Raw genomic sequence first — 14,145 nt, 5'->3', positions numbered from 1 at the left:
AATGAACAGTAAACATTACACTCACAGAGGTTCCAAAAGATTAAAGACATTACAAATGTCATGTTATGTATATATACAGTGTTGTAACAATGTACAAATGGTTAAAATACAAAAGGGAACATAAATAAAGAAATGTCTCTGTGTAATATTGACTGGCATTTAACAACCCTTTCCCACCAACCTCTGGGCGATAAGGCCCTAAGGGCAAGGAGCAGTACATACTGTACAGCCTCACCATCTCTGACACTGAACCCATTCAGACACAACGACGGCTCTGTTTCAAAGCTCAGTCAGAGAGTTAGTGTAGTGCTAAGAGGAATTAGCTACCAATTGAGTTTCTATAGGCTAGTTCGTGAGGGGACAGGAATCGGGATTTCCCCTGGAATAGGCTATGTCCCAAAGTGTTTCTATGGCCAATGACTAAAGCATCTGACTCAATAGATCTCACAGACTGTGACAGACCATAGCCCAGTGAGACATTTTACACACCACTATTTGATCTACAATGCATTGTATGTTAACACATACGCTAGCTAATAGACTATTTATATGACAAACGACACATGATCTTTGAAGCAAAGCGATCGAGAGTAAAATGATGTAAGGGATTGTTTCTGTCAAGCAACCGAACACCGGCAGTCTGAATAACTCCTCTCCCCTTGCCTCCACTGTCCTAAAACTTGTCACTCCAGATCAGCGTTCGAGACGCGACGAGAGCAGCAAGTTCGCCCGCGCTGCTCCATTCTGCTCCGTTCGTTTCCCTCTGTCTGCCGGTGGCGCTGAACCGCTGCAGCACGCAGCCCGGACGTTGGGGGCTGGCATACTGCGCGCGAGAGAGTGAACAGAATGAGAGAAAAGGACCAGACCAGTCGAGCTTGTTGCAAATCTGTTTCTCTTCGTAGCGGACGTGTTCGGGACAGAGAGAAGAGAGGACGAGAGTGAGCAAGATGAGGAAGGGAAGACTGAGTTTCAACTCGTGAAAGAAAGGGGAACAAATGGGGGGGAAAATACCTGTTATATCAAGGAAATAATTTACTTTAATATTACACCCAAGCCACATCTGGAAATAGTCGTTCCTCGGACGTTCTCTACAAGGAGCAGCTCGAGGTAAGTTTCTTGGATGTTAGGCTACTAAACTATCAGCAATGTATCCGAGTTGTGCATACGGAATGGATGCTGTTCTGCATAAAATGTTGGTTATTTCTGAAGTAGCCTAGGCCTGGAGCACATCATGGTGAGGATTGTTTTGCTGTCATGTAGCAAACTTATTTTTAAAGCGTGCTCGTAGTCGGGTTCTTTATAATTTTCACCTTTTTAAAGCAGTAGCCTATATTTTAATTTTTCATTGTTTGTGGGCCTGTTTCGTGTCATTCTAGTGACACGGTTGTGTTGTAAACAGCAGTGTTTTATGTTATTGACATGACATATAGTGGAACGGACAGGCTCCAGCGACAGTCACACACCAGGAGCTGAGCTCACATGATGCAGCCTGATCTGAACAGCTGTTGTAGTCAAATCATCCATACTAAAAACATGCATGACCTGAAGCTATTTTACTGTGTTTCAAGTGTTACTGTCACTTACAGTAGGTAATAATATCCATCACAATGGTTGTGTTTACTTAGGCAGCCCAATTCAGATCTTTTCTCACCAATAATTGGTATTTTAACCAAGATCAGAGCTGGGCAGCCTGTGTAAACACAGCCATAGCCTACTCAGTTAAGACTGTTCTGTTTCGATCAGTGGAAAGAGTGTCTGTCTCTAAAATGATTAAAGACTTGACTGATCTACTGATCAAGTCATTGATTGGTTGATTTACATTTCTGCTTCTTGAGATTTGGTACAGTGTCTATTCAATGTCTTTATTAATTGACAAAAGTTCAAATCAAATTGTATTGGTCACATACACATGGTTAGCAGATGTTAATGTGAGTGTAACGAAATGCTTGTGCTTCTAGTTTTGACGGTGCAGTAATATCTAACAAGTAATCTAACAATTCCCCAACAACTACCTAACACACAAATCTAAAAGGATGAATAAGGATATGTACATATAAATATATGGATGAGTGGCATAGGCATGGTGCAATAGATGGTATAAGGTACAGTATATACATATTAGATGAGTAATGTAAGCTATGTTAACTTTATTAAAGTATATTGAGAATGTTACTCATTAATGCACTATTGTAAAGTGACTGTTCCACTGGATGTCATAAGGTGAATGCACCAATTTGTAAGTCGCTCTGGATAAGAGCGTCTGCTAAATGACTTAAATGTAAATGTAAATGTAAAGTGGCATTGTTTAAAGTGACTAGTGATCAATTTATTAAAGTGGCCAGTGATATGAGTCTCTATGTAGGCAGCAGCCTCTCTGAGTTAGTGATGGCTGTTTAGCAGTCCGATGGCCTTGAGATAGAAGCTGTTTTTCAGTCTCTCGGTCCCAGCTTTGATGCACCTGTACTGATCTCAACCTTCTGGATGGTAGTGGAGTCAACAGGCAGTGGCTCGGGGGGTTGTTATCCTTGATGATCTTTTTGGCCTTCCTGTGACATTGGGTGCTGTAGGTGTCCTGGAGGCCAGGTCATTTGCCCCTGGTGTTGTGCAGACCGCACCACCCTCTGGAGTGCCTTGTGGTTGAGGGCGGTGCAGTTGCTGTACAAGGCAGTGATACAGCCCGACAGGATGATCTTGATTGTGCATCTGTAAAATTTTGTCAGGGTTTTAGGTGACAAGCCAAATTTCTTCAGCCTCCTGAGGTTGAAGAGGAGCGGTTGCGCCTTCTTCACCACACTGTCTGTGTGGGTGGACCATTTCAGTTTGTCTGTGATGTGTACGCCGAGGAACTTTAAACTTTCCACCTTCTCCACTACTGTCCCTTTGATGTGGATAGGGGGGTGTTCCCTCTGCTGTTTCCTGAAGTCCACGATCATGAGAGGTTGTTTTCCTGACACCACACTCCTATTGCCCTCACCTCCTCCATCTAGGCTGTCTTGTCGTTGTTGGTAATCAAGCCCACTATTGTTGTGTCGTCGGCAAACGTTATGATTGAGTTAGAGGCACGCATGCCACGCAGTCATGGGTGAACATGGAGTACAGGAGGGGGCTGAGCATGCACTCTTGTTGGGTCCCAGTGTTGAGGATCAGCGAAGTGGAGATCTTGTTTCCTACCTTCACCACCTGGGGGAGGCCCGTCAGAAAGTCCAGGACCCAATTCCACTGGGCGGGGTTGAGACCCAGGGCCTGCAGCTTGATGATGAGCTTGGAGGGTACTATGCTGTTGAATGCTGAGCTGTATGAATGAACAGAAATCTTATATAGGTATTTCATTTGTCCAGTTAAGTACAAATCTCACATATTTCTCAGTATATTTCTAGGATTCTGTTGCCATTTCATCTGTGTATCTCTGTGGAGCAGGAATGTTGGGTAATAATAGGGCTGTCCCTGACATTTTTTAAAAATTGTCAATCGAAAGTCGTCTGTTTTGTTGACCAATCGATTGGTCGAAATTCTTTAATGTGTATTTTTCCATATATAGACACACCTATGTGTTTTAATAAAATGAACTATATGCTTGTCTGACGCTTTAAGCAAACTGTTTGATGATATAAGACACAAATGACTCAAGAGGGAGCCAGATATCAGGACAAATAGAGGTAAAAAAAAACATATTAGCCTGACCCGACCATCCTCCTCCTGCTCCTGCTGGCTTTCTACTCTCCTGATTTTTCCGGTAATAGGCTACATGAGGTAATAGGCTAGATGAGGAGTTGACAAACTTTCTCATGTGGAATGGCAATTTATCTTCTAATTTCTACCGATCTGCGTGCCAGTTATGGTTTTCATATGCACATCTTCGTATCTCAAAATCATTGTCATGTGGTAAATCAAAATTCTATCAAAATCTAAATGAAAATTATACAAACCCTAAAAAGTAATTTAGTTACCATTGTCAACTATGTAAAATACTTAAAGCCAACAAATAAAAAAATTGCAGCCTGCAGGTAGAAAATATCCTGATAAAAATACATATCCTATAAATCACATTGGCTACACATGGCTTGTCTGCAACAAACTTGAAACATTGTATCAACTATCAACTTGGGTCCAGCCTAAACCTTACACTAGCAAACTTGCAACATTGTATAAAATATTCTGGGCCCTCAAAGCTTCCCAAGCCAGTGAGCTCAGGACAGACACAGCTGTAGTCTATTTGCGCAAGGAATAAGAGCTCATCAGGTAGGGCTATTTTATTATGTTTCCACCAAATCAGAGCATGACATTTCCTTCCTTCACGCTGAGTGGTTATCGAAAGGGGGAGAGATGGAAAGATTTTTCAAATACATTGAGGAACCATTGTGATTCTCAATGGATGTAAAACAGACTTTGTTTGCTTGCTGTTTGAGGTGAAGAAAACATTACTTTGAGAAGCTCCACAGCTCATTAGTGGTGGTGCGCTAAGCCAATCAGAAATACTATCAGATCCAACATTTGCGCACAGGCCAGGTAGTCTATATGCCTACCTTACTCAACATTGACAGTAGCACTCCAAACAAAATACAATGACTAAATTGACAAAACTCGTAAATGGAATGAAATAAACCAAAATGTGTTTCTCACAAGTGTAGCGCTCTGTAAACAAAGTGTCCACTCTGACAATGAGAATGGCAAAAGACTGGAATAATAATATTTAGAAAGCATTAACAGAAATTACCATAACCAAGCAAACATTGTAGATCAGATATTATAGGAATTAATGGTAAATGTACTACTGGTCATATGTAGTGGGGAATAGATAGACATCAACAATCAAGGCAAACATTTCACACAATGAAGTCATAAAATAATTAATGTGCACAAATTGGTGAGAGAGAGCACATTCTGGAGAGAGTTATGCATTTTAGCCACACTCCCCTTCTTCATGGACTGTGCCATCCACGCGGCCTCCGCATTATGAATTAGTCTCAGCCTCCACAATGGGTTAGTTCTCTGAGATCGGCGCGAATCAGACAGGTGTCTCGTGTGCCAAAATATAGTTGCTACTGCTTGACTAAAAAGTCTTGGTTGACCAACAGCCTATTGACCAAACAATCGAACAGTCCACTAATTGCAGTCAGCCCTAGGTAATAGCATGCTGAGCTGTGCTGTCTGGCTTTGGCTCTACACAGCTGTTTCAGTGTGGGGTTTGTCTTCCCTACCCACCCCAATGGCATCCCCTGTCTGGGAAAACACGCACGAATGCAAGCGCACACACACACACACACACACACACACACACACACACACACACACACACACACACACACACACACACACACACACACACACACACACACACACACACACACACACACACACACACACACACACACACACACACACACACACACACACACACACACACACACCCGCTAATACCCATATCGTCAGTCTTGGCAGGACATTCTCTGTCTGACTCTCATGCCATCCCCAGTTGTTTAAGGGTGTCTGACTGTCTGCTGAAGGAACAATCATGTCTACCACACAATTTGGAGGGAGGGAGAGAGAGAGAAAGAAAGAGAGAACGAAGGGGGAGATAGAAAGAGAGAGGGCTGAGAAGGGAGAGTGGGCAGAGAGAAAGAAAGAGAGAGAGGGGGCAGAGAGAAAGAAAGAGAGAGAGAATGGGGTAGAGAGAAAAGACAGCATGGAAAGTGATAGAGGATATATCGATGAAAGCTGCTGGCAGAGAGAGCAAGTGAGAGAGAAGATTGAGAGTGAGAGAAAGAAAGAGAGAATGGGGGCGTGAGAGAGGGCAGAGATAGGGTTAAGTTGTGACACCGTAAAGAGACATCTTTGTTTTATGGTCTCAATGCCTGTTTTAATATAGTGTATGGATCAGGATCAGCTGTGAGCAGAATTGCAAATGCTGCTGGTCTGATTGGACCATAAACAATAGGGATGTAACGATTCAACGATATGCATCGGTTCCCAATTCAAATGTTTAAGGTGCAAGTCCATCGGTCGCGGACCCAATACCGATCCAAATGTAGCGTGCATCCGTCAGAAAATCACTCCAAACGTTACGAATCACCTGTTCACATTTTTTGTTGTTGTTCATTTGACATTATTTCTACCTTCTAAAAATACCTCTAATCTTTTGTGACAACTGGTGTGTCATATCTGCTTCAGTGTCGATCTGCATGTAACTGTGTTGACATTCATTGATGTACAAGTAATTTTGCAATATCAATAGCCTTGTCAAACTGCGCACTGTGCCCAGCTACACGCACTGACCAACGCGAGGTATGCAGCCTGTTCCTGATCTTTCCCATCTGCACAGCACATTCAAATGCTAAAATGGCTGGCGTGATATTAGGCTTTATTAGTTTAGTGACAACCTATGTCATTTGCTAGGTTACTGTTATTCATTTGCTGTTGAAAATGTTGTTTCACCGGAATAAAATTAAGCTACCAGAGCCATAACTCAACTCCACGATTTACAATGGAGTTGAGCAGCGGCTAGTGTTGTCGGATTGGAGCTCGTCACATAAAATTACATTTTTATCCAAATCTACTGATGTCAGCAGCCAAAGAATAGCCCGCAATTACACAGAACAATGTTGTGTATAATTGTGGGCTATTCTTTGGGTCTGAAAACTAGTTTTAAGGAAATCCTGGAGTTGAGTTTAATCGGCTACCTGCTGAACTGAGAATGCAATAATTTTTATTTTGATTGTTCAGGTTCAACAATAGTTTGGGTAATTTTGCTTTAAACAATCAGTGTATAATGGTCATTTTTAGATATACAGTTGAATGTATGCACACATGACTGTAAGTCGCTTTGGATAAAAGCGTCTGCTAAATGGCATATATTATATTATTAAGTCGGAAGTTTACATACACCTTAGCCAAATACATTTAAACTCAGTTTTTCACAATTTCTGACATTTAATCCTAGTAAAACTTCCATTTAGTATCACCACTTTATTTTAAGAATGTCAAATGTCAGAATGATAGTAGAGAGAATTATTTATTTAAGCTTTTATTTCTTTCATCACATTCTCAGTGAGTCAGAAGTTTACATACACTCAATTAGTATTTGGTAGCATTGCCTTTAAGTTGTTTAACTTGGGTCAAACGTTTTGGGTAGCCTTCCACAAGCTTCCCACAATAGGTTGAGTACATTTTCAGAACTGAGTCAGGTGTGTAGGTCTCTTTGCTCGCACACACTTTTTCAGTTCTGCCCACAAATATTCTATGGGATTGAGGTCAGGGCTTTGTGATGGCCACTCCAATACCTTGACTTTGTTGTCCTTAAGCCATTTTGCCACAATTTTGGAAGTATGCTTGGGGTCATTGTCCATTTGGAAGACCCATTTGCGACCAAGCTTTAACTTCCTGACTGATGTCTTGAGCTCGTGCTTCAATATATCCATATACATTTTCTACCTCATGATGCCATCTATTTTGTGAAGTGCACCAGTCTATCCTGCAGCAAAGCACCCCCACAACATGATGCTGCCACTCCCATGCTTCACAGTTGGGATGGTGCACTTCAGCTTAAAAGCATCCCCCTTTTTCCTCGTAACATAACGATGGTCATTATGGCCAAACAGTTCTATATTTATTTCATCAGACCAGAGGACATTTCTCCAAAAAGTGCTATCTTTGTCCCCATGTGCAGTTGCAAACCATAGTCTGGATTTTTTATGGCGGTGTTGGAGCAGTGGCTTCTTCCTTGCCGAGCGACCTTTCAGGTTATGTCGATATAGGACTCGTTTTACTTTGAATACAGATACTTTTGTACCTGTTTTCTCCAGCATCTTCACAAGGTCATTTGCTGTTTTGGGATTGATTTGCACTTTTCGCACCAAAGTATGTTCATCTCTAGAAGACAGAACGTGTCTCCTTCCTGAGTGGTATGACGGCTACATGTTCCCATGGTGTTTCTACTTGCGTACTATTGTTTGTACAGGTGAACGTAGTACCTTCAGGCGTTTGGAAATTGCTCCCAAGGATGAACTAGACTTGTGGAGGTCGACAATTGTTTTCTGAGGTCTTGGCTGATTTCGTTTGATTTTCCCATGATGTCAAGAAAAGAGTCACTGAGTTTGAAGGTAGGCCTTGAAATACATCCACAGGTCCACCTCCAATTGACTCAAATGATGTCAATTAGCCTATCAGAAGTTTCTAAAGCCACAACATTTTCTGGAATATTCCAAGTTGTTTTAAGGCACAGTCAACTTAGTGTATGTTAACTTCTGACCCACTGGAATTGTGATACAGTGAATTATAAGTGAAATAATCTGTCTGTAAATAATTGTTGGAAAATTCACAACGTAGATGTCCTAACCGTATTGCCAAAACTATAGTTTGTTAACAAGACATTTTTGATGTGGTTGAAAAACGAGTTTTAATGACTCCAACGTAAGTGTATGTAAACTGCCAACTTAATTTGTACATGGTAAAGTTGAGAATTTCAAAACGAGGACAGAAATCACTTTGCAAGGTGCACAGAGTGGCCAAAGGGAGAGGAGAAGAAAATATCATTCCGTAAACACTTCCAAACATTTTTCAGATGATGGTGAAGTCCAATGTGCTATCTCGCTGTGCTATATATTCATTTGCTATGTCATAGCTTATTTGTAAATTATAAATATTGATACATTACTAGCTCAAACACTTAATTTGCAAAACTGACAAGTTCATTAGTGGGTGATGATGATTTCAGAACCAAATTGGGGGGGGTGAATACATAGGCTACATTGCCCCCCACCTAATCTGATAGTGGTAGTGGGGTGGTAGATGCCTAGTCTCCCTTATGGCTCAGCTCAGGTGCCTACATAGTAGAGGTCCACCGATTAATCGTAATGGCCGATTAATTAGGGCCGATTTTCTCGTTTTCATAACAATCGGTGATCGTTTTTTGGACACCGATTTGATGATTTTTTTTACATTTTATTTTTTACACCTTTATTTAACTAGGCAATCAGTTAAGAACACATTCTTATTTTCAATGACGGCCTAGGAACGGTGGGATAACTGCCTTGTTCAGGGGCAGAACGACATATTTTTACCTTGTCAGCTCGGGGATTCGTTTTTGCAACATTTTGGTTACTAGTCCAATGCTCTAACCACTTACATTGCACTCCACGAGGAGCCTGCATGGCAGGCTGACTACCTGTTACGCGAGGGCAGCAAGAAGCCAAGGTAAGTTGCTAGCTAGCATTAAACTTATCTTATAAAAAACAATCAATCTTAACATAATCACTAGTTAACTACACATGCTTGATGATATTATTAGTTTATCTAGCGTGTCCTGCGTTGCATATAATCAATGCAGTGCCTTTTCATTTCTCATTGAATCACAGCCTACTTCAACAAACGGGTGATGATTTAACCTCTCTAGGGTAGTTGAGACGTTGACGTCTCACCAGGCCAACATCCGGTGAAACCGCAGAGCGCTAACATTCTAAATGTACCATTTGTTATAGTGAACATTCTTGTAAATACATGAATCATACATAATTTAAAAGATGAACGTCTTATTAATCCAGCCGCTCTGTCAGATTTCAAAAAGTCTTTATTGCGAAAGCAAACCATGCGATTTTCTGAGGACAGCTCCCCACACACACACAAGTATTATTAGCATTTTCCAACCAAGCATTAGCGTCACGAAAGTCAGAAATAAGAATAAAATAAATCGCTTACCTTTGAAGATCTTCCTCTGGTGGCAATGCCAAGTGTCCTAACTACACAGTGAATGTTTGTTTTGTTTGATAACATCCATTTTTATAGCCTAACACAAAACATTTGTAAACCGCTTGCGTCGTGATTTCCGTCTCATTCAACTTTGGACGAAGTGTTTGTGGTAATTACACACACTAAACAAATGTTTATCCAGTCATGGTTGGTTTCATTACAATCCTCTGGTTGTTACTAACACAACCATACTTGATGGTTATTTTCCCGGGACGTATTGAACGAAACAAACCGATTTGAAGACACCAATCAATGACCTCATTGCCCATCAATGGAGGGACCAGTCTATCGTTGATTGACTGTATTTTGGCCCAATGACCACTGATAATCTTGAAATCTAGTTTGGAAGATAGGCAATGAGCTGAGGTAAACGGCAATATGTAATAGTTATACGTTCGAAGACCAGCCTTTGTCGTAAACTCTGGAGTAAAAGAGGTTCATTCGCCATTGCAAATCCTACTTGACGGAGCCACGAGTGTTATGCATAGCAGTACATAGTCCATAGCATTTTCAGCAAGTTTATATATTTAAATTATGGAGAATAAATCAGGAAAAGCTAAAACAAAGTCTAGGTATACAGATTTAACCCAAATTATAGACCATTTCCATGTAAGACCTTTTCTGCTACCTTTCAATGGTCATTTACATGGGGCTGGTGAAGTTGAAAACTCTAAAACGTCAGCTTTCTATCAACTGCCTTTAACCATGACTGTCATGTCTTGTAAAAGGTTTCTGACTATCTCACGGGCGCTGCACATCAGTGACCCAGTAGTTGATGGGGAGAATGACAAGAAGAGAGGCACAAAGGTTTGATAGGCCTGCCCTGAACCTGTCCATCAATGAGAGGATGGTAGCCTCAAAGGCCAGAATCAGCCTCAAACAATATGTGCGTAACAAACCAACCAAATGGGGTTACAAACGGTTTGTTTTGGTGATTCTGTGTGTGCCTACACTTGCAATTTTTTTGTTTAAAAACAGTTTTGCTACCGGTAATGGACTGAGTTATGAGCTGAGGATGCGGGATGTGTGGGCTTGTGGCACCATTCGGACCAACAGAGTGGGCTTTCCAAAAACAAAGGTGAACGACATGCCTAAGTGGGCTGAGCGGAGTACCATGCGATGGATTCGTGAAGATGGCCTGCTCTTTGTAAAGTGGATGGATACCAGAGAGGTGGTCATGTGCACAACTATCCACAAGTCCTTCAGTGGAGATCACATCGTCAGACGTGTGAAGGTTAGTGCCGGGGCATGGACCACAAAAAAATGTCCCCATTCCAGCTGCTGTGAAGGACTACAACAAGGGCATGGGAGGTGTGGACCTGTCAGATGCACTGATAGGATACTACAATGTTGTCCACAAGTCCATTAAATGGTACAAGACATTTTTCTATCATTTCATAAACATTGCTGTGGTGAATGCCTTCATCCTCCAGAAGAAAATGGCCAAGAACTGTGGACAGCCCCCCATCTCACAACTAGCCTTCAGGGAGCTGCTCATCCAGGAGCTTGCTAGCTACAGCAAGTCCACTGCAGCACCTTCTGTCCCCTCTACCTCTGTCCCCTCTGCTTCAACCAGTGGTGTTCACCTGTCCAGATTCATCTCTGCATGCATGAATGTGCCTCAGGGCAAAAAGGGCACAGTAGGGAGATGTCGTTGTGCCCTTTGTCACAGGAAATTCCCCATCACCTGCACCACCTGTTCAGTAACCCTCTGCTTTACACCAGAAAGAGACTGATATGGGCCATGGCACCAGCAGCACAATATAGTGTAGAGGACTGAGGGGCTTCACAATATTGTAAATAGAAAATGTGTAAATAGTTACCCTTGTTATTTGTTTATGTTTAATTATTATTATTATTTTTAAAATAATTTTTATATATACATTTTTGGGGTGTGTTAGAATAGCATTTATGTATTTTGTATATAGTTATTTCCTTCAAAATGTATCACTATACCAATTCGGCCACATTTGGGTACGACACCTGGGTGACTTCATGCTCACTTTTGAAGTTATCTGTCTAAAACGTTGCTCAACTATTGTTGCCATCTTATGTTCTTCATTCAAATCATCCCCAGCATCCTATCTGTATGTTTGTCTGTTCTTGGTCATTTTTTTATTTTTGAAATTTATTTGACCTTTATTTAACTAGGCAAGTCATTTAAGAACAAATTCTTATTTTCAATGACAGCCTAAGAACAGTGGGTTAACTGCCTGTTCAGGGGCAGAACGACAGATTTATACCTTGTCAGCTCGGGGCTTTGAACTTGCAACCTTCCAGTTACTAGTCCAACGATCTAACCACTAGGCTACCCTGCCACCCCTTTTTGAACGATAATGCAGCAACAATACAAAACAGAAAACGTATGTTTATTTCCTTGTATTTTCTTCTACCAGATATATTGTGTTATATTCTCCTACATTCAATTCACATTTCCACAAAATGCAGAGTGTTTCCTTTCAAATGATACCAAGAATATGCATATCCTTGCTTCTGGGCCTGAGCTACAGGCAGTTAGATTAGGGTATGTATTTAGGCGGAAATTGAAGAGGGGGTACCCCAAAGAAGTTAAGAACATCCAATAGTCAAAGGTATATGAAATACAAATCGTATAGAGAGAAATAGTCCTATAATTCCTATCATAACTACAACCTAAAACTTCTTACCTGGAAATATTGAAGTATTGAAGACTCATGTCTTGCTTCCGGTTCCGGTTGGAGCGAGTGGTCGCATCTGCACGTCGCTCCAACGGGTAGTATAACTTTTTCATTATATTACAACGGTTTGATTTGTCTTATCTTAGCAATTTCTTCTCAGCTAGCTACATAGCCGTCTTTGTATCAAAGATAATTGCGTAATTATCGTATTTCGCCGTCCTAACGTAGTCTTCACTAGCCAGCTAGCTAACGTCCACTGATTAGCTGCACTGGAGAAACTATTACACTCAACTGAACGACTTGATTAGTTTAGTGTTAGCTAGCTACATAGCTGTCTTTGCTGTCTTCGTATCATCGTATCATCGTATCCAAGATAATTGTGTTGTTTAGGTTTAGAGTGTGTAGTCTTAGAGTGATTATCTTAATTTACCGAGGTTAGCTAGCCAGCTATTTGTCGTCCTTAACGTAGGTGACTCTGCTAGCTAGCCAACAGCTAGCCAACGCTAGCCAACGTCTTCTGTATAGAACTCAACTACCCGGTCGCATTCACAGGTAGTATCACATTTTCACTTCATTTCATTACAGTACAACGGTTTGATTTGTTTGATCGTAGCTAGCTACTTAGCTAGCTACATAGCCGTCTTTGTATCAAAGATAATTGTGTAGTCTAGAGCGATTTTCTAGGTTCGCTAGCCATCTATTGTCGTTCTTTTAACGCAACGTAACGTAAACAACACTGCTAGCTAGCCTGCTAGCCCCCGAATAGCAACACTGCAGAAACTATTACACTCAACGGAACGACTTGATTAGTGTAGTGTCAACAACGCACCCACTGCCAGCTGGCCTACTTCAGCAGTACTGTATCATTTTAATCATTTTAGTCAATAAGATTCTTGCTACGTAGCTTAACTTTCTGAACATTCGAGACGTGTAGTCCACTTGTCATTCCAATCTCCTTTGCATTAGCGTAGCCTCTTCTGTAGCCTGTCAACTATGTGTCTGTTTATCTGCCTTGTATCCTTTTCCCTCTCGCTCTCATCCAACACCTCCCACACTGCCCCTACTCGGATGGTATCGCGCCGTCCCAACCTTCGCTCTCTCTCCCCCGCTACTCTCTCCTCTTCCATCCTATCATCTCTTCCCTCCGCTCAAACCTTCTCCCACCTATCTCCTGATTCTGCCTCCTCAACCCTCCTCTCCTCCCTCTCTGCATCCCTTGACTCTCTATGTCCCCTATCCTCCAGGCCGGCTCGGTCCTCCCCTCCCGCTCCGTGGCTCGATGACTCATTGCGAGCTCACAGAACAGGGCTCCGGGCAGCCGAGCGGAAATGGAGGAAAACTCGCCTCCCTGCGGACCTGGCATCCTTTCACTCCCTCCTCTCTACATTTTCCTCCTCTGTCTCTGCTGCTAAAGCCACTTTCTACCACGCTAAATTCCAAGCATCTGCCTCTAACCCTAGGAAGCTCTTTGCCACCTTCTCCTCCCTCCTGAATCCTCCGCCCCTCCACCCCCCTCCTCCCTCTCTGCAGATGACTTCGTCAACCATTTTGAAAAGAAGGTCGACGACATCCGATCCTCGTTTGCTAAGTCAAACGACACCGCTGGTTCTGCTCACACTGCCCTACCCTGTGCTCTGACCTCTTTCTCCCTCTCTCTCCAGACGAAATCTCGCGTCTTGTGACGGCCGGCCGCCCAACAACCTGCCCGCTTGACCCTATCCCCTCCTCTCTTCTCCAGACCATTTCC

At 42.1% G+C, this 14,145-nt stretch overlaps 1 protein-coding gene across 1 annotated transcript in view; it reads left to right on the top strand.

Annotated features, from left to right (window-relative positions):
* Window positions 1-908: 908 nt before the first annotated feature.
* The window catches only part of LOC124038377 (leucine zipper putative tumor suppressor 2 homolog), a 124,479-nt gene continuing 111,242 nt past the window's right edge, over window positions 909-14,145 (top strand). The window contains exon 1 of the mRNA XM_046354190.1: window positions 909-1,107. The gene's annotated coding sequence lies outside the window, so the exon portion shown is untranslated. The remainder of the gene's footprint in view (window positions 1,108-14,145) is intronic.

This window comes from Oncorhynchus gorbuscha, linkage group LG06 (genome assembly GCF_021184085.1).
Source record: "Oncorhynchus gorbuscha isolate QuinsamMale2020 ecotype Even-year linkage group LG06, OgorEven_v1.0, whole genome shotgun sequence".
In the NCBI taxonomy this organism is placed as follows: Eukaryota; Metazoa; Chordata; class Actinopteri; order Salmoniformes; family Salmonidae; genus Oncorhynchus; species Oncorhynchus gorbuscha.
The sequence above is the reverse complement of the archived record's forward strand: the minus strand, read 5'-3'. Positions and strand labels throughout refer to the sequence as shown.